This window comes from Camelus dromedarius, chromosome 8 (genome assembly GCF_036321535.1).
Source record: "Camelus dromedarius isolate mCamDro1 chromosome 8, mCamDro1.pat, whole genome shotgun sequence".
NCBI lineage: Eukaryota > Metazoa > Chordata > Mammalia > Artiodactyla > Camelidae > Camelus > Camelus dromedarius.
Window position 1 is genome coordinate 9,197,382 of NC_087443.1, and position 19,808 is coordinate 9,217,189.

The 19,808-nt window shown below is 39.5% G+C and overlaps 1 long non-coding RNA gene across 3 annotated transcripts in view; it reads right to left on the reverse strand.

The window, feature by feature from the left end:
- The window catches only part of LOC116156055 (uncharacterized), a 114,808-nt gene that overhangs the window by 57,030 nt on the left and 37,970 nt on the right, over positions 1–19,808 (reverse strand). For all 3 annotated transcript variants that reach the window (XR_010381847.1, XR_010381848.1, XR_010381846.1), the window contains 2 exons: positions 16,318–16,410; positions 14,744–15,257 (listed from right to left, as the gene is read on the reverse strand). This is a non-coding gene — a long non-coding RNA (uncharacterized LOC116156055). The remainder of the gene's footprint in view (positions 1–14,743; positions 15,258–16,317; positions 16,411–19,808) is intronic.

The following is a 19,808-nucleotide window of genomic DNA, read 5'->3' on the forward strand; positions in this document are numbered from 1 at the left end:
ATGCTAAAGGGCCGAATCCAAAGTCAGAAGAGCTCATTATTCCATATTTTTTCCACCACCTCCTTCCCAAATGCACGTGTACCTGCCTGACCTCCTCTGCCTGGGGAAGGCTCAGAATGAAGAAGAAAAAGAGAGTGAGAGCAGGCCAGGGTGACAAGGGCCCCAGGCATCAGCAGGAGTGAATGGTCCATTATCCACAAGATGCAGAACACAAAAAAGATGGAAAACTCCAGATGAGCCAAACAGTTACTTATATGAATGGTTTTACTCTTCCCTGCAAATACAAATTAAAAAATATTTATCCAAATTTCATCTCCTCTCCAAGGCTGGGTGGGTACCTTCGTAAAATAACATCATTTTTATTAAAAGAGACTCAAGAATGGAGGGAGGAACTTGTAGTAACCTTAATAATTAGTAGGATGGTCCCAAAGGCAGTCCTTCTGCACCTATAGCACAACTCACTAGACAAAAACCAAATCTCCTTTAAGTGCTTGAGGAAAACAGCCACCTTTAAACAAAGGTGCCAGCACTTCCTAGTCTGTACTCACTGACTGCCAATGACGATGCGCTGGTCTTCCCCGTGCCTCTGCAATTTCTACCAAACAGTCTGGAAAGGCAAATTAAACAAAAGTCTTTGCTTAAAGACACATTAATTATGAAACCCATCCAATTAAAGTGCTGTAGCGGGCATTCACGGCATCCCTTCCCTGTCTTTGAAAACGGCCAGGGCTTTGGCAGTGGAAATGGGTCTCTCTCTCTCTTTTTTAAAATTTTTTATTGAATTATAACAATTTTACAATGTTGCGTCAAATTCCAGTGTAGAGCACAATTTTTCTGTTATACATGAACATACACATATTCATTGCCACATTTTTTTTTGCTGTGAGCTACCACAAGATCTTGTATATATTTCCCTGTGCTGTACAGTGTAATCTTGTTTATCTATGCTGCATACGCCTGTCAGTATCTACAGATTTTGAACTCCCAGTCTCTGCCTCTGCTACGTAGGCTGACCTCCAAGCAAACCATAGGCTCTTCCATACCAAAGAGAATAAATGGACAAAGTTTTTCAGGTTAGGACAGTGCTTTTCAAACTACATAATGCAGAGTACAGAATACTGTATCAAGTTCCATATCCCCACATCTCCCATGGCGCAGAAGGTCCAGAATCTCACAAACTAAATTCAATTAACAAAAGGCCAGGGGTTCAGGTAAACAGAAGCCTACATTCAAATAAATGTTAATTTAATCCTAGAGAAACCAAGAGTGGAGGATTAAGGGAACACTAACACTCCCACCCTTCCTCTCCAAACCATCAGTGTGCTCCTAAGACAGGCTCTCCTTATGACTCCCTGAACTATACTTCTCAGGAAGGTCAGGTGCACCTGGAGAAAGGGCCTCTACCTTCATTACCACGCCTTGACTCAGCTGAATCTGGGTAAGCCAAGTGACGTCAGAGTAAAACAAAGCTCTCTGCCTTCCTTTTCATTTTTCACTGAGTTAGCTAAAATCCCAGTGAAAAATGAGCGTGTTAAACCCTCCACAATCCTCACTAGCAGAAGCAAACAATGGTCACAGAATCCCAAAGTTCAAGGGAAAAAAAACCCAAACTTTTAAGCTTTGGAATACATTTTCATCCTTATATTTGACTGAATGTACAAGATTTGGGGGGAAATTTACTCCAAGCCAGAAAGTCACCCCAAGAAGACCCCACTAAAAAAGACCTGGGAGGCAGTATGATTATTCCCATTAGTCATCAAATCTCAACCCCCACTGGTAGAAGGCACCAGCCTAATCAGAGCAGTCCTCAGCCAAACCCTCTCTGGAGAACTCAGAATGCGCAAAGGAGCCTTCCTCGGTAAGACAAAGGGCAGGCCCCTCATAGTCAAGAAGACAATGGCTTTGAAATCCTGCTGATGCAAACAGCCCATCTGTCAGTCAGGAGAGATCATCAAGAAACCACTGCAAGAGTACCTGACAATAAAAGGAGCCTCAGACACTCCCATCCATTCTCAGAAACAGTTCCAGAGAAGTCTCATTAACTCTACACAAGAGACTGGCATGAAATTTACATTTTCTCCCCAGTCAAGGCCTTTCTCACCAACAAAGACGTGGAATAAAAAAAAAAATTACCTAAGCAGAGTTAGTATTATTTTTAGAAACAACTCTTCATTTCCATTTTAATTTACTTAAAATTCAAAACTTGCTAATAATAGAAAGTATTTCAGTATCATTAAAACTGGAAGTTGCTGCAAAATAAAATATGTATTTCAGAGTCAAACTCAAGGATCTTGTTGTAAAATATTTGGTCTTCGTTACTCTCTCAGCATTCAAATTGTAAAAAGGAAACATGTTCCAGGCTGGTTAATTAACCAGTAACATAAGTCACATAACGAACGCTGCTGCGTCCTAAATAAATCGGAATAGATTAACAGAATCCTTCGAGTTTATTCTGTCTCAGAACACATTTCAAACCCACCAAGGTGGCTCTAACTGGAAGTTAAGAAAGAAGAAACGTGCTTCCGTGTGTCAGCAACAGAGGTTTGCAGGGGAGCCACTGTTCCCAGGTGAGGGGTCTGGCTGTTCTGAGCTGGCTGGAGTTGCTGCCAGACCCCTGGGGCTGGTCACCAGAGCATGACTGGACCAGACCAGAAGCAGAAGATGTTTGAGGGGTGCTTGGAAACAACAAGATGAGGATGCAAATATGAGCAATTTGGAAAGTGACAGGTCTTACTCTTTTGCCATAATCTGCAAGCGAGAAGTAAATTTTAGCAAAAGTCTGCAGTCCTGTCCCGTGGCAGCCTCTCTCCCCCTACTGCTTATGGCCCTTACCCAACTCCTCCTTGTGTCAGCGGTGTTCTTTAACAACCCCTCCAGCAAGTCTGAAAATGTAACAGATTTGAAAACCATCATTTCTGTCCCAGAATGAATACTCGAGCACAGTGACAGAGAAGAAGCCTCCTCGGATAAACAAAAAACCTGTTTTCACAAAACAAGGGATTGGATTAGACTAGTACCATCTAATAACATCTTAAGCTAAAAGATGCAAACAAAACACTATGAGAGGTATTTACACCAAGGCCTAAATGCCACAAACAGAGAAATCCTCTCCTTACTGACTCCTGGGTCCCGTCTTACAAAATGACACCCGGCAGTTACTGTCCCTAAAAGAGCTTTCCTTCCAAAATGAACATATCCAAATGCCCACCCCTTCCAGAGCAAAAGTAAAGCATTATGTCTAAAAAACAAAAAAAAATCTACATACCTTAATTTTAAAATAATGCTGTTGGAAAAACAGTGCCGACAGACTTGCTCCACACAGGATTTGCCAGCAACCTTCAGTTTGTGAGAAATGCGGTATACGCAAAGCACAGGAGAGCAAGGTGCACCTGTACTCCTCAGTGGGAACCTAGCAAGGGCTAGAACACAGGAACTCAAACCCAGAGGTAGTAAAATCTAAAGATGAACCAAAAGCAGCACAAACCCAGAACATTCAAAAGCCAAAGTTAAGTTTTCCACCTCCTCAGCAGAGGTTAATCCCAGCAGTCTCAAAGTCTAGATTTGTTACATTGGCTTAGATTTGCTGGGAATGAAGTGATGAGGATGAGGAGAGATGTTGAAACGCCAATCCAGTTTAAACACCACGCTGAGAACTGTACTAAGGCCTTCTGTGCAGCTTCTTCTTTTTTTTTTTTTTTAAAGAAAACCAAAGTGCTTTGGGGACTGGAATAGATTTAATTTAACTAAATGTTTTGCCTGGCATGTGACAATTTTTCATTTAACATTCCTCTTTATAAGTAGCCCAGTAAAATCCTTTTACTTAATGTCCACTCCCTTCTTCCTTTTATTCCCTCTGGTTTTCATGGTGTTAGGTATTGCTAAAAACAGAACACATAGATTCTAGAAGACCTCTGGAGGGCTGGAGCATGATTGGTGAAAGGAGGAAGAACAGAGGCCAAAAGGACTAGCAGTCTCAAGCAGAGAGCAGGACTACTCAGGGAGTTCGTCAGAAGCCCACCACTTCCGCTCCGCAAATCCACAGAGAAGCACAGAGACCCTCTGCCAACAAGTAAGGAGAAGGGTTGCTGGTTCTATGTTCTTTCCTGAGGACAGCACGTAACTTAAAACTATGGAAAGGTTATTTGAAATGTTTGGTTGCGAAACAAAAGCTCAGTAAATAAAGCTTTGCAAGCAGATTAAATGAAATAAAACATTAGCCTGAATTCTCACAAACTGGAATCTCCACCCACCACATTCACATGTGTTTCACCCTTCCCAGAAGGGGGCATCACAGTGTGCCATCCCCACCTCATGTAATTTTCACCCTGCTCCCATCTCCTCCTCCAACAGCCCTCAGATGACCAAACTGTGGACAAACTAATGTGAGAACCTGTGTACCTGCCATCCATTAAAAAAAAAAAAAAAATATATATATATATATAGATATATATAGATATATATATATATATATAGATATATATATATCTATATATATCTCAATCAAAACTCAGGTCACAGAGCTGCTTCCTGCCCACTGCACAATTTGTTTTGTGAACTAGACCTACATTGTCTTCCAGGGAGTTATCTTAATTTTTCTAAAGAAGCAGATCAATCTGTATTTCAAAGATCCATAACAAAGAACACTCTCTTTTAGAATGGCATTCAAAGCAGGGAAGAAGCAAGACTAAACCAGAAGCCTGCCCTGATTACTACATTCCTCAGGAACATTTTCTGAATAGCTCCAATTCTGCAACTAGAACTGTAGCATCAGGTGACCCCTGCCTTGGATGTAAGTCCTAAAGGACTAAAACTCCGTTACTCTTGTTTGGCTTTCTTCAGTGCTTAGCACAGTCAAGAAACCAGACTTCTAATAACTGAAAAGAATCTAAGTTATTCCCTCCTTCTTCTCAATTTCAATAGTCCTATTTTCCAATTCCTTATATTACTTTACTGCTTAACAGGGATGGCAGACCCCTACTGTCTTGCCATGAAACATTAAATAAATATATAGGAGGCAATTCTGGGTCTCACATTATTAAACATAATAAAAGGCACATGGCTTATGATATTTCCAATCTAATAAGCAATCATGTCACAGCCTACACAGCAGCTATGTTTATAACACTTAACACTGATAAAATCCCAACTACACCTCAAGAAGAGAAGGCAGTATTTTGAATGAGATCATTTCAAATCCAAGACTCAAGGTGGAGAGGTACTGAACCTTGGGCCACACACATAACAGTAGTTAGAAAACAGTTTACTTCCAGGGTCTCAAGCACCAGTGTACAAACATTCCAAGATGTTACTGTTTTCTGCCTAGGTAATAGTAAAAGGCTTATCAAGATGAGTAAACATCCTGCAAAGAAAAGCTATTACCACTGTACAGTGTGCTTTAAAAATATTTTAGTTCAAATCTGAACCCTAGCAATAAATAAGTAATACAAACTACTTGGACATTCCAACCTATGGGATGGTTCTAACTTAAACTACAGGTAAAGAAAACTGAAAATTTAACTTTTTGTTGTTTGCTACTTTTCCAAACAGCAATTTATTATATAAACAATCTTCTAGCATTCCAATAAAACTTACCTCAGTATAACAAAAATCCAGGATTTTGGATCCTTCTCTGACATCCTTATTTGCTCCTCAATTAGACGCTTCATAGGCTTTCAAGTGAAACTCAACAGTTGGTTCCGAGATCATTTACGCGTAGCTAGATCATTTACATGTGAGTGGCCCTGTCACCTTTATAGAGCACTGCCTATAATGAGGTCCCCTCAGACAAGGGCTCACTGGACAACAAGCCACAATTGGATAATACTAAAATGATCCAAGATTTCCTAATTCTCTGAATTTGGAGAGGATTTAGGGAAACCTCCTCCCTAAAAATGGGAGGATAAAGAAAGGTAGTATTTCAAAAAGGAGCATCTTCTGTTTGAAGGGCCCCCAAGGAGCTGCACCATTATCAACCAAGCAGCAATATACATCCAAGTGCAGTCACAAGTTCACCTCCAAGTCCTTGGACGTGGAATCCGACTCCTCCTTGAACAGTTAATGACAGTGCACAAAAACCCCACGAGGGCCACCTCTATGCTCTTCTGGAGTTTCAGGAGGTCCATGAGGGCAGAAGGAGCTGAGCAGAAGGTAAGGCATAGGGTGGAGGAGGAAGAGAAGAAAGGGGGGTTGGTGCTAGAAGCAGGGGCAGAAGTGGCCCTGGGTCATGAAGAGCTGGTTGGAGAGGATGGAAATGGGCTGGGAGCATCTCTGGAGTGTTGGAATCCAGTGCCTTCATTTTGAGGGTGAGGAAACTGAGGCTGTGGTCACAAAGCCAGTAAGTGACAGGAATCAGGCCCAGGTTGCCTAAGCCCCACCGCTGAGAAGGCAAGATGCAAGGACAATAAATGAAGAGATTCGAACTGCATGGTGTGGAGCACCTTTCTCCGTGTTCACCTCACACTCCCCTCCAAGGAAGAACACTCAGTGAGGCAGCAGAAAAGGGGTGCATGCTGGGGGAGGAGGAGGATATGATTAGTTAATGGGCTTCTATCTTCAATGATAGCTCCATCAGATGTATTTGTATTGGGCTCTGATTTTTATACTCTTAAGAGGCCAAGATCAATGCTTCTCCCCAGATAAAGGAACGCGCTACTAGCTTTGCATCACAAGTGGAGGAAACTGGAGTGATTACGAAGTTGAATAAGTAATAAGATGCTGCTAGAAATGGTAAAAGACCCCTTTGATGCTACACAGCTGTGCTTGAGACTTCTGTTCTTTAGGGACTGGCTCTAAAAATATAAGATTATATCCTTGAAACAGGCTTTGCAGAGAAGGAAAAACCTCCATTCAGTAAGCTTAACCATTAACTTGGAGGGGGGTGAGTACCATAAAATCCAGTGCTTCTCATGTTAAACATGCACAGGAATCACCAGGGATCTCATCAAAATGCAGGTTCTGACTCCATATGCCTGGGATCAGGCCTGAGATTACAGCAAGCTCCCCAGCGATGCTGATGCCACCAGGCCAGCCCATGGATCATACTTTAACCACAAGACCATTAAAAAAAAAAAAAAGGTACAAAAGCCACATTTCAAGGTATGTTTATCTCACAACTTAGACTGCTGGCTACAAAAGAGTGACATGTGCGTCTTCTTCCTTCTGGTGAGTGACAGGCTCTGCAGAAATGGCAACATAACTTCTTTTCTGGGAGGGGGAGGGGTTCGAGTCTGCAGGTAAGCATAACAGCACGCGGTACACGGCACTGTGATTATTTAACGCAACAGGAGTTGCTCGGGGTTTGGGACCAGGAGGGGAAATCACCTGTGCGTCACACAACAAAGGGACAGTAAAGGCAGGAGTCAGGGAACCTGATGTACGTCCTCTTGGGTGGCCAAATGGATGAAGTGTTCATTTTCATGAAAGCTAATCTTTCTCATTTGCACTCAAAATAGGCCCTGTGTTACTTTCCAGGAGTCCTGAGGCCTTTGTTCTGACAGCCCACAGGAAGGCCTGGAAAAGACCACGAGCAGGACTGCTCCAAGCCAGGCACACAATTATGTCTGCAATACCTGGCACCATTTCTTTCCATGGTCTCACATGCCTTAGTGGAAATGTAAGCTTTCTGAGGACTATCTTATAGTCTTTCTGGGCTAGTCCAAATTTGAGGAATAAAATTTTTAAAACTAGCCTTAGGAAGCAATGTGGCTTTGAAAATATTGACTCAAATACCTGACAGTCACTAGTTACATGACCTTGGATAAACTGCTTAAGATTTCTGCTTCCTTAAGTATAAAAGAGGATAACGGCCGCCTAGTGAGGGTCCAGTAAGCTCAGGTACTTTGAGTGCCTGGCAGCTCAGTGGCGGGCCCAGTAAGGTTCAACAGCAGGAGTATCACCCATACCATCAGGGCCACCTTCTCCAACTAAGCCAACCAACGCCGGTCCTCACTACACTGAACAGACAGGCTACCGGCTAGGCCCTGTGCTCAGCAAGCCTACATTGCAAGCCAACAACACATAAAAGTCACACTCACTTTTTAAACATCGTTGATGAGTCTCAACTTCTACATACTCATCATCTAGGCACTGTGGTATTCAGGAGAGAAAGACCATAATATACACAACCAGCCTCTTCACTATCCCCAGTGCCATCTCTTCACTAATCCTGTCTTCCCATCACATCTCCTCATCCTCATTCTGACAGCACAGCACCCCAAAGAGGAGGAAGAGAGCCTCTCCTCTCATCCCATCTCCCCACTACATGTCCCTCCTGGGCCAACAGCAACTCATCTTCCCCAGCATAGTGTGAGAAGGAATGGCCTGCCCCCTCCCTGCCAGCTTAGTACCAACCACATGGAACGGCTACTTACCAAAAGCAAAACCCTGGAAGACCATTATTTACAAGTAAGTGCATATGATTAATGCTTTAATGTCCAGTCTTTCCATATATATTATTCCAATCAATCCCAACAATAACCCTGTGAAGTTTCTAGGGCTGCTATTCCTATTACCATCATTACAGATAAAGGCTCATGGAGTCTGATGTAGGACACAAGTTCATGGCCACTTTCTCTCATTATCTAAGACAGAGATCTCCCCAAGAAGTCGGTGGTGAGAACATTCCAGAACAATCCATGTAATTCAATTACACACATCTTTTTGATGGAGACCACTGGAGCCCATTTTATCAGCCTCAGCTGTTCTGCTCTAAGTTATCAGGATCTGTAAACCACACCCCACCATCGAGAGCCCTTCATCATACCCAGAACAAGGTCTCCTGTGTTGGAATGTAAATAGCAACGCTGAATCAAGGTTGAAGTCAAAACCCTACATTTTCCTCAGTGAAGGAAGGGTCCTGCACTAAGAAGAGCCTTCTCCTGAGCTTGGGAAAGTCTCTTTGGATGATTTAGAGCAAAGAGAAACTTGCCCAGGTGCTAGACACTAGGAGATCCCACCAGGTGAAGTGCTGGACAGTTGTCCCTTTCCTTACCTACACCAGTGTGTTCTCAGCTCTCACTTAACCACAGTTTGTTTATCCATTAATCCAGTGACAGACATTTGAGTTGTATCCATTCTTGCTATGAGCACCTGTGTATGAGTTTTTGCATGGATCGCTGTTCTCATTTCTCTTTGGTGTTTATCTAAAATTCAAAGTGATGTTAACTGTGTTAATGATATTTCAGCATTGCCAAACTTATTTCCAAAGAAGCCGCACCAATATGCATTCCCACCAGTGTAGAAGGGTGCCAATTTCTCCACATTCTTGCCAGAATCTGCTGCTTTCCATTTTAAAATTATAGTAATGACAGAAGGCGTGAAGTGGCATCTCACTTTGGTTTTGACTTGTATTTCCCTAATGACTAAAATCGCTGTGCACATTTTCATGTGCTTATTGGTTATTTGTGTATCATATTCAGAAAAATGTCCACTCGAGGCCTTTGCTCATTTCTATTTGGGTTATTTTCTATTATTCAGTTGTAAGTTACTTAACATTCCAGATATAAATTTCTTATCAGATTTACAATTTGCAAATATATTCTCCCACTTTGTGGATTATCTCTTCACTTTCTTGATTATCTCTTTGAAGCACAAAATGTTTCAATTTGATGTTCAATGTATTTGTTTTTCCTATCTTGCTTGCTCATGGTGTCATGTATAAGAAGTCTTTGCCTAATGCAAGGTCACATAAATTGAACCCAATATTTTCTCCTAGGAGTTTTCTAATTTTATCTCTTAAACTTAGGTCTTTAATCCATTTTGAGATAATTTTTGTATATGCTGTGAGGTAGGGTACACAATTATTTTTTTTTGGAAGGGGATTTTCAATGTCCCAGCACCAATGTTGAAAAAACTATATTTGCTCATTGAATTATCATGGTACTTTATTGAAGGCTGTTTGACTATAAATCTAAAGTCCTCTTTCTGGATTTTCAAATATGGAATCATTGAATAAAGATAATTTTACTTCTTCCTCTCTAATCTAATGTCTTTTATTTATTTTTCTTGCCTAATTTCTTTTGGGTTAAATCTTAAAAATAATTATGTTTTATAGTATATCTACCTAAAAACAGTTCCTCCAGATTTTGAGTAACATGAAAATTCAGAGTTCTGCTAAATCAAGTTAAATGATGGAAATTCACTGAATGTCTGGATCATTTTTAATGAAATAGAATAATGAAACATTAATTGCTATAGAAGTTATGTTTACCTACAAGAAGAGCAAAAGAGAGCAAGTGAGATAAAGAGGAGAGGGACAGAGACAGAGAGCGAGAGAGAGGCTGTGACAAAGACAGAGATTGAGATCAAGAAAAGGAGAGACAAAGACAGGTGTAAGGAGAGACTTAGAGTTCAAGACAAAAAGACCAGCAAGGAAACTGCCAGGGTTGACAGTGAGAGGAAGCTGGAGAAACACGGTGCATTAGCCAGCTCGTCCTGGCCTTGGGAAGGCCAGCATTGTCTCCCCAGTCCCGAGTACAGGGGAGATGCCTGCAGGAGAAATGACTCCTTTCTTTGACTGCAGATGGTGTATTTTCTGGCATTCTGTGTTCTTATTCAGAAAGAAAAGCATTATTCTTCATATAGACTAGAAACACCGCCAGAGGACAGCTGGAGCCTACCCCAAACTGGTGCTTGGTACCAGCACAGGTCTTTCTAATTCCACCAGCTTCTTGGTCTTTCTAGGTGGTTTGATGGGTTCTCCTGATATTGAGATGTCACTGCTTTAAATGATGTCCTAAACTTTATTGGAGTTGTTTTTGTTAGGATTTGAAGTCCTAAGAGGGTACTTGTATATTTCCTAGGCAGGGACCCAGGGGGAAAATTGGGAGGAACTAGGTTGGCTGTCTTTTTGAACACTAAGCTTAAATTGGAAATATTATGTACATGTGATCAGAATGAACTTTTTGCTAGTGACATGAGAGATTGAGCCTGCTCATCTCTGAAGAAGAGGGACATTTGCTTTCTCCAGCCACAGGCATTCTCAGGCAATGGAGAACCTAGTGGAAGTGTCTGAGGATCAGTCCTCTTGATGGTTATTGGTTCTGCAGGGGATCCCACTATAGCAATTATGCTAATTCTGCTGGACAGTGGGCACCATAAGGTGGATTGCCTAGTGCTCCGAATCCCCATGCAGTTTCAGCCACAGAGAGAAACCAAGACAAGTAGGAGAGACCAACAGTGACTTCTTGGGGAACTAGACTCAGAAGCAGCACACTTTGGATCCATCATTGGGCCCTGAGAACATTGTTCACATCATAACTGATTTAGGAGACAAAGTTAATAATTGGAAACTACCTCAAAGTTGGAACAGCTCCTGGAGAGCCTGGATCTCTGGCTGGCTTCCTGTGTGACTGCAATGAAGCCAGTACTGGCAAGAGCTCAACTCTGAAATGCTAAGATGGAGTTTTTTTGACATTCCAAAACTGTAGATAAAACTGACTTGATAAGGCATCTTTTCAAAATGCTGACCTTGAGAGAACAAAAGTATTCCTAGAAGAAAGACTGAAGTTGTAACTCTTCACATGTCCTTGAAACGTACACACAGTGCCCTTCACTTGAGACTATAACCTTGGCTTAACTAGCATATAATGAAAGGGAAAGGGAGAAAAAAAAAAAAAAAAAGAAGGAAAGAAGTTTTTAAACTCAAGCAGGAAAACTGTAAGATCTCTGTTTGTGTCCACCTGGATGGATGTCTGTCTGTGCATGTGTTATAAATGATATGTCCCTACCTTCAGAGGGTGTCATCAAAGTGAATTTGTAAAAGAACTTTATTTAATTGACTTAAAAAGTAAATGTTTACCAATCAAATATATATAAATGTCACTTAAGTCCAAATTTTGAAGGATCACATGATCTAAAATTAATCCTTAATGAATAATAATTATATTTTAGACCAGATTTTTTTAAAGAAAGGAAAAAACCTATTGTGTCTGTTGGAGCTAAAATGTCCAAGCCTTGCATTAAATGCAGCCTCAGTATTTCCTCATTAACTTTGACCCCATCTCTGTTCAAATGGTCAATTACTGCTCTGATTGACCAAGGAAGAGGCAACAGGCAAAGATGCTGGTTAAATCCAGTAGCGTCATTTTTTTATCTAGATATTGTCAGTTTTATAATTTGTTTGTCAAAGTAACATGTCGGTGTGCCTTCCACATTTAATATCCTCTCCAAGTCACTTTGATCAACTCTGACTCATAGATCACTTCCTAATTTTATTGAGACTCTGTTTCTCTGTTGGTTGGGTTAACAAGCCAGGGGGCATTTCTGACAGTGGAGAGCTCAGACCTGAATGTTCTGTGGTCTTTACCAGAAAATAGACCTTCTGATTCTGCCAAACGCACATGTGCATCACCCATCAAGGTTCTCCCACTTGCTCAGTCAATGGGACAGCCCAGGCAGAGGTGGGAAAGAGAAAAAGAAAAGCAAACACAGGGATTCATCCAGAAACTCAGGCAGGAAACATGGTGATGAGAAAGGATGTTGAGGGGGTCTTTAAAGGTACCCTGGCAGAAAGGTGCAAGGCTTTGTGTTTGAGACTCCAAATGAGTTTTACAACAGTAACATTTTAACTGCCAATCAACAGCCTAGGGTAGTGGATCACAACTTTTGAGTTTCATGGATTTTAGGAATGTGGTTTGCATTGGGCAGTGACTTTTCCTCACCATTCTGGCCCAGCTCTCCCTTGAGGAGGAACAGAGAGAGGGAGCAGGGCAGACTCCTTCTAGCTGGTTTACTGGCTGGTGTCTCCTTTGCTGCTGCTGCCTGCTTCCTAAGCCACCCACCCAGCTGGGCCACCAACCAGGGTGCCGTCATCCACATTGGCAACAATGTGGCAAAGTTCCTCATGGAACTTACAAGCTTCTGCACAGCAAAGGAAACCGTAAGTAAAACAAAAAGACAACCTACGGAATGGGAGAAAATTTTGGCAAATGAAACTGACAAAGGCTTGATCTCCAGAATATACAATCAGCTCATACGAGTTAATAAGAAAAAAACAAACACCCCAATCCAAAAATGGGCAGAAGACCTCAACAAGCAATTCTCCAAGGAAGACATACGAATGGTCAATTGGCACATGAAAAAATGTTCAATATTACTAATTATCAGAGAAATGCAAATCAAAACTACAATGAGGTATCACCTCACACCAGTCAGTATGGCCATCATTCAAAAGTCCACAAATGACAAATACTGGAGAGGCTGTGGAGAAAAGGGAACCCTCCTACACTGTTGGTGGGAATGCAGTTTGGTGCAGCCACTGTGGAAAACAGTATGGCGATTCCTCAAAAGACTAGGAATAGACTTACCGTATGACCCAGGAATCCTGCTCCTGGGCATATATCCAGAAGGAATCCTACTTCAAAAAGACACCTGCACCCCAATGTTCATAGCAGCAACAGCCTAAATGTCCATTGACAGATGACTGGATAAAGAAGATGTGGTATATTTATACAATGGACTACTATTCAGCCATAAATACCAACAACATAACGCCATTTGCAGCAACATGGATGTTCCTAGAGAATGTCATTCTAAGTGAAGTCAGAAAGAGAAAGAAAAATACCATATAATATCACTCACATGTGGAATCCAAAAAAAAAAAAAAAAGCCAAATCATAAATACAAAAGAGAAACAGACTCATAGACATAGAATACAAACTTGTGGTTGCCAAGGGGGTGAGGGGGGGAAGGCACAGACTGGGATTTCAAAATATAGAATAGATAAACAAGATTATACTGTACAGCACAGGGAAATATATACAAGATCTTATGGATGCTCACAGCGAAAAAAATGTGACAATGAATATATATATGTTCATGTATAGCTGAAAAATTGTGCTCTACACTGGAATTTGACACAAATTTGTAAAATGACTTTGTAAAATGACTATAACTCAATTTTGAAAAGTTAAAAAAAATAAAGAACATAGCTAGCATTTCATGTGCTCTTGGGTACATTAAAAAACGGCATGGCACATTTAGTAGCCAAGCTTGTAACACTAGAAGAAAAGAGACTAGGTTAGGGGAACTAAAATACCTAGTGCATTCGTTTTTTGATTGTGTAGTACCAAAACAAGCAAAAGGACAAGCGGTGGGGTGGGGATGGGTGGTGTCAAAGCTTCGTCCATACAGATCACAATAAAAAAAAATGAGCAAACCAAATTATTAAAAACTTATTGATGCATAGTATGTGATTAGGCACATTACATTAAAAAATATAAATAAAACATGATCACTTTCAGTGTATTCCTTACATTATTACTACCATTAAATTAAAAGCAAAAGTAATCTCAGCTACCTTTCATAATGCTTCTCATTCATAAAGGTTATAAATAATATCTAATTGGACATATTCCAAATGTCTATATAATTCAATCAAATCAAGATATTAAATCCATTATAGTATGTAAAAGATGATTCCAATCAAATCATACTACAATCAAATTTATCATTTGTACATGTAAAATTTGGGGTAAGAAAGAGCTGAAAAGATTCTTTAGCATAACACTTTTTTAAGCATCTGGAAGCTGAATCCTATTCTATCCTTATGAAAGACTACATCATCCAACTTCCCTCCATCCATGTATAATCAAGTCCCTTAAAAAAATCAATCACATTTTAACTTATCACTGGCTATAACCTACACCGATGATAACAAAATCATAAATGTTTGGCTTTGCCAGTTAGAATTTTTTACTGAGAAAGAGGATGCATACGATTATCAAATATAAAAATAAGATCTTACCTAAGGCAAAGTGTGTTTAGAGGCCCGAGAGCTCTTCAAGCCACTTAACAAGTACTCAGTTTCACCAAATTCCACCACATCACTGAAGTGCTTCAAATCCTGAACAACAGTATATAACCGCCAAGGAAACAAAAGTCCCCTTCCTTGTAACTCTGAAGTAGCGTATTTAAATCTGTGGGCTTCCTGGGCTCTATTTATCAGATGGCAACCAAAAGAAATGCTGTAAAACATTGGTAGTAGTAGGATAAGTTCGTGGTTCAAAGTTGAGAACCAGGGTACTAATGTGTGTTCAGGACATTAAAAGGCTGGATAACACACAAAATTCTATCTAAGTGCAGTAAAACTGCACATAGTTGCCTACTTCTTTGTCTCCTTTTCCACATTTCAGTGCAGTAACTACATCTTGGTAGGGCTGAGTAGGTATTATCACAGTTTTTATCACTTTGGGTGGTGGTGCAGGAGCCTTAAAAACTCCATCATCTTTTTCATTTGGTTCCTTTGAAGACAGCCTCACCTATTAATAAAGGTATTAAGTTAGCTGATCTAAATGAATATATAAAAATAGCAACATGTCATCTACTTGGCAAATTTAGCTTAATAATAATAACCCCCTCTCTCTCTGCTAAAGGTAGGAGGAGGCCTCTGAAAGGTCATAAGGGATACTTTAAAAATTCCATGCACTACAAGGTAAGCCTCATGTATGTTTCATTCACAAAAGAACCACTCAGGAATTCCTTCTGGTCTTTTAAAACTTACATTTCATACAACTTGTTATTTGTCCCCAGGACCACTAGGAGGAATAAACAACCACAATTACACACATAAATAGCACTTATAAGCAGCTCAGGATGGACAGGAAAAGTACAACAAATGAACAAAAGAATTTTTAACTAGAGGCATCATAGTTTAGGGCAGGAAAACATAGCCATCATATGCACAGTGATGGTTCTATACTAGCAACAGGAGTGTAATTTATCAACTTAAGAAGACAAGGAACTGTACATTGTATTTTAGAATGATTTCTACCCCTATTTTGTTGTTAAACAGAACTCATTCTTTGACAGCTCCAGATGGCTGAGGTGTTACCATTAATGAGAAGTATTAATGTATGGTCCTATCAGTCATTCTGAAGAAAATAATTTGGTAAGAATCTTTTTCAAATGTGTTTTGAATTGAAAGATATTACTGGAATGCAGGGGAAAGTTCTACTCTGAAAAGCAAATTAATCACTCAAAGCCACTTTAAGTTCAATGTAATTTATAATATAGCTCTTAATGTAAACATGAAATATACAATACTGCATTTCCATAAAGTGTGGGTTAGGAGTAAATACAGTCATTCAACATTTTTAAGGCTTTCAGTTATAACCTAGTAATACCAGCATTTCTGTTATTCTGTCCACAATCTTTACTTTTCCAATGAATTAAACTAAAGCCACTAAATTTTAGAGAGGAAGTCAAAAATAAACTATTAGAAAAGCCAGAGACTCTCAAATTATGAGTGAAGAGAGCAACTGATTAATTAATTTACAATTCATTGCACAAACATGAAATTGTAAAGTACAGCTCACTTACTGTGACACTCTGAGGTTTTACTCCTGGTGGCCCAGGTGGTTCTGAGTCTGGATGGTTCCAATGTCTGGCACTATATACAGCGATTGTAGGAGACTGGAGAAATGAGAAAAAGATCAACTGTTTCCACCTTACTTTGCTTCCTGATAAAATTACTTCATTTTAAAAATTAAAAATTATAAAGAAAAGTTGAAATACAGAAACACACATCCTAGACAGAGGACAGACAGTACCTGGCCCCATAGCAGACATGGTGTCACTGGGCTTTTCTGCCACAAAATCAACATGAGCACTCGGGTAAAGGGATCCAGGTCCCAGACTGTCTCCTAATGGCTTTATGTTCTGAGAATGTAGAAATGGTACAAACAAAACAGAGGGAAGGGGAAGGAGAGAACTGACATGTGATGCAACTAAAGTTCTAACTTTTCAGAAGTCACAGCTTCATCTATTTTATATTTATCTTAGGATACTGTAGCTTTTTTTTTTTTTTTTGAGGTATAGTTGGCACACAACATTAGGTTAGTTTCAAATGTGCACCATAATGATTCCATACTTGTACATATTGTGAAATAATCACCACAACAAGTCAGTTGAAGAGTCCAAGCTGGTACTGTTTGCCACTCAACAGGCCAATAATCGAGAGAGGAGTTGTTGGGACAAGGAATAGTGACTTTATCCAGAAAGCCAGCAGATGGAGATAATAGCAGACTAGTGTCCCCAAAAACCTTCTTACCCAAGTTTGAATTCAGGTTTCTTTTATACTGAAAGGGGAGGGGTTATGGTTGGTTGGGGCAAACCTCCTGGTGCCTGAATCCTTTGATCATTGCTGTAGATCTGGTCACAATATTCCTATAAATCGCCACAAGACAAATGTTATTCTCTCTTTTGCAGTTTTTTTCCCCTCTTTATATGAAAGGGAAGTTGTTCTTCTTTAAAGGTCAGAACCTTGAGAATAGGCTCTCCTGTACATTTCAGGCTGGAGGCAACATTCTTTCAGTGATTACTTTGTAGCAAAAGCAATAGAACACAAAGGTTAAAATCAAAGAAACAGATCAATATTGAGTCAGGTTTGTTCTTTCCTTTTTCAAATCTAGATGACAACTATCACCATACAGACATAAACAATGCTTTTCTCTGATGAGAATTCTGAAGGTCAATTCTCAGCAAGTTTCAAATATGCAATCTATTATTATTAAGTATGGTCACCATGCTGCTTCTTACATCTCCATGAGTTATTTGTATTAAAACTGGAAGTTAGTGCTCCTCTTCACCTTCACCCAATTCACCACACTCACCTCCTGACTCTGGAATCACCAATCTGTTCTCTGTATCTATAAGCTTGGATCTTTTTTCTTAACTCCTCATATAAGTGAGATCCCCTAGTATTTGCCTTTTTCCAAGTTTTTTTTTTTTTTTTAGCATAATGCTCTTGAGGTCCCTCCTATTGTCACATGGCAAGATTTCATCCTTTTATTTGGCTGAATAATATTCCATTGTACACCTATATCACCATTTCTTTATCCACTCATCTGTCATTGAACACTTGGATAGTTTCTATATTTTAGCTGTTGTAAATAATGCTGCAGTGAGCATAGGGGTGCATATATCTTTTCAACTTAGTGTTTTCCTTATATGCATGACTGGGATATTGTATGGTACCCCAGCAACTGACACATTGTAACTGAGTGTCATTCAATTTAAAAAAATGTTATTGTTTTCCTTTTCTTTGGATAAACCCCAGAAGTGGAAGGCTGCTTTGTATGGTAGTACTGTTTTTAATTTTTTGAGAAAACTTCATTCTGTAATCCATAGTGACTGCATCAATTTACATTCCCATCAATAGTGCACAAGGCTTTACTAACCTCAACATCCTCTCCAATATTTATTTTTTATATATCTGATAGCCATTGTATTTGGTGTGAGGTTATGTCTCATTGCAGTTTTCATTAGCATTTCCCTGATGATTAGTGATGTTGAGCTTCTTTTCAAGTACCTATTGGCCACAGGTATATCTTAATAATTTTTTTATAACACAGGGAAATATATTCAAGATCTTGTAGTAGCTCATGGTGAAAAAGAATATGAAAATGAATATATATATTCATGTATGACTGAAAAATTCTGCTGTACACCAGAAATTGACACAACATTGTAAACTGACTATAACTCAATAAAAAAATTATTTAGCCACTCTACCCATTTTTCATCATAGCACTTGTTTATTTTTTTGTTTCCTACTGACTTGTATGGTTTCTCTTATATTTTGGATATTATCTGCATATCAGTTATGATTTTCAAACATTTTCTCCCATTTGGATCGACCTTTTTTTTTTTTTTGATGGTTTCTTTGGCTGTACAGAAGATTTTGCGTTTCATATAGTCCCATTTGTTTATTTTTGCTTTTGTTTCCTTTGCTCTGGAGGCAGATCCAAAAAAATTATTACCAATGCTGAGGTCAAGAAGCTGACTGCCTTTATTTTTCCCTAGGAGTTTTATACTTTCAGATCGTACATTAAAGGCTTTAATCCATTTTCAGTAATTTTTGTGGATAGTGTAAGATGGTGGCCCTGTTTCCATTTTTTTGCTTGTGGCTGTCTAGCTTTCCCATCAGCATTTACTGAAGAGATTGTCCTTTCCCTATTGTATATTCTTAGCCATGATTTTGTAAATTGACTTAAGTAACTGATGATATATGCATAGGTTTATTCCTGAGCTCTGTATTCAGTTCCATTCATCTGTGGGTTTGTGTTTATGCCAATGCCATACTGTTTTGATCACTATAGCTTTGTAATATACTTTGACATGAGGGAATGTGATGCCTCCAGCTTTGTTCTTCTTTCTCAAGATTGCTTTGGCTATTGGGTGTCTTTTGTGCTTCCATACAATTTTTAGGATGGTTTGTTCTATTTTTGTGAAGAATGTCATTGGATTTTATTAAAGATGGCATTAAGTCTATAGATTGCTTTGGGTATATGGGCAGTTTTAAAATATTAACTCTTCCAATCCATGTGGATGGAATATCTTCCCATTTATTCCAATTATTTTCAATTTCTCTCATTGATGACTTATAAGTATTATGGACAGTGTTCATCTGAGCTTTAGTGTGCATCAGTTGAGATGAAACAAATGACTACCTACTTGGATATTTTAATTCAGAGTCCCTGTGTCCTTGAGAAGCAGCTTTCCCAGTGAGGAAGAAAGGAGATATAGATGTAACAAAAGAGATTCAGTAAAAATCTTCGAGTTGACCAATTGAATTGACTGTACCTCTATCAACTATTGAGTATTTTATCACGTATCTAATATCTGGCTCCAGCCAAAAGCAGGGGGGATTCCAATGTTCAGTAGTAAATATTCAATATCACTTCCCACTTTAAAAGAAACCAACATTTCTAGAGAAATGATTGATTCTAATCATGGGCAGGAAATATACAAGATAAGCTGGAAACATCTTAGCAAACCAGACATCAAGGAAGCATTCTGACAACTAGGGT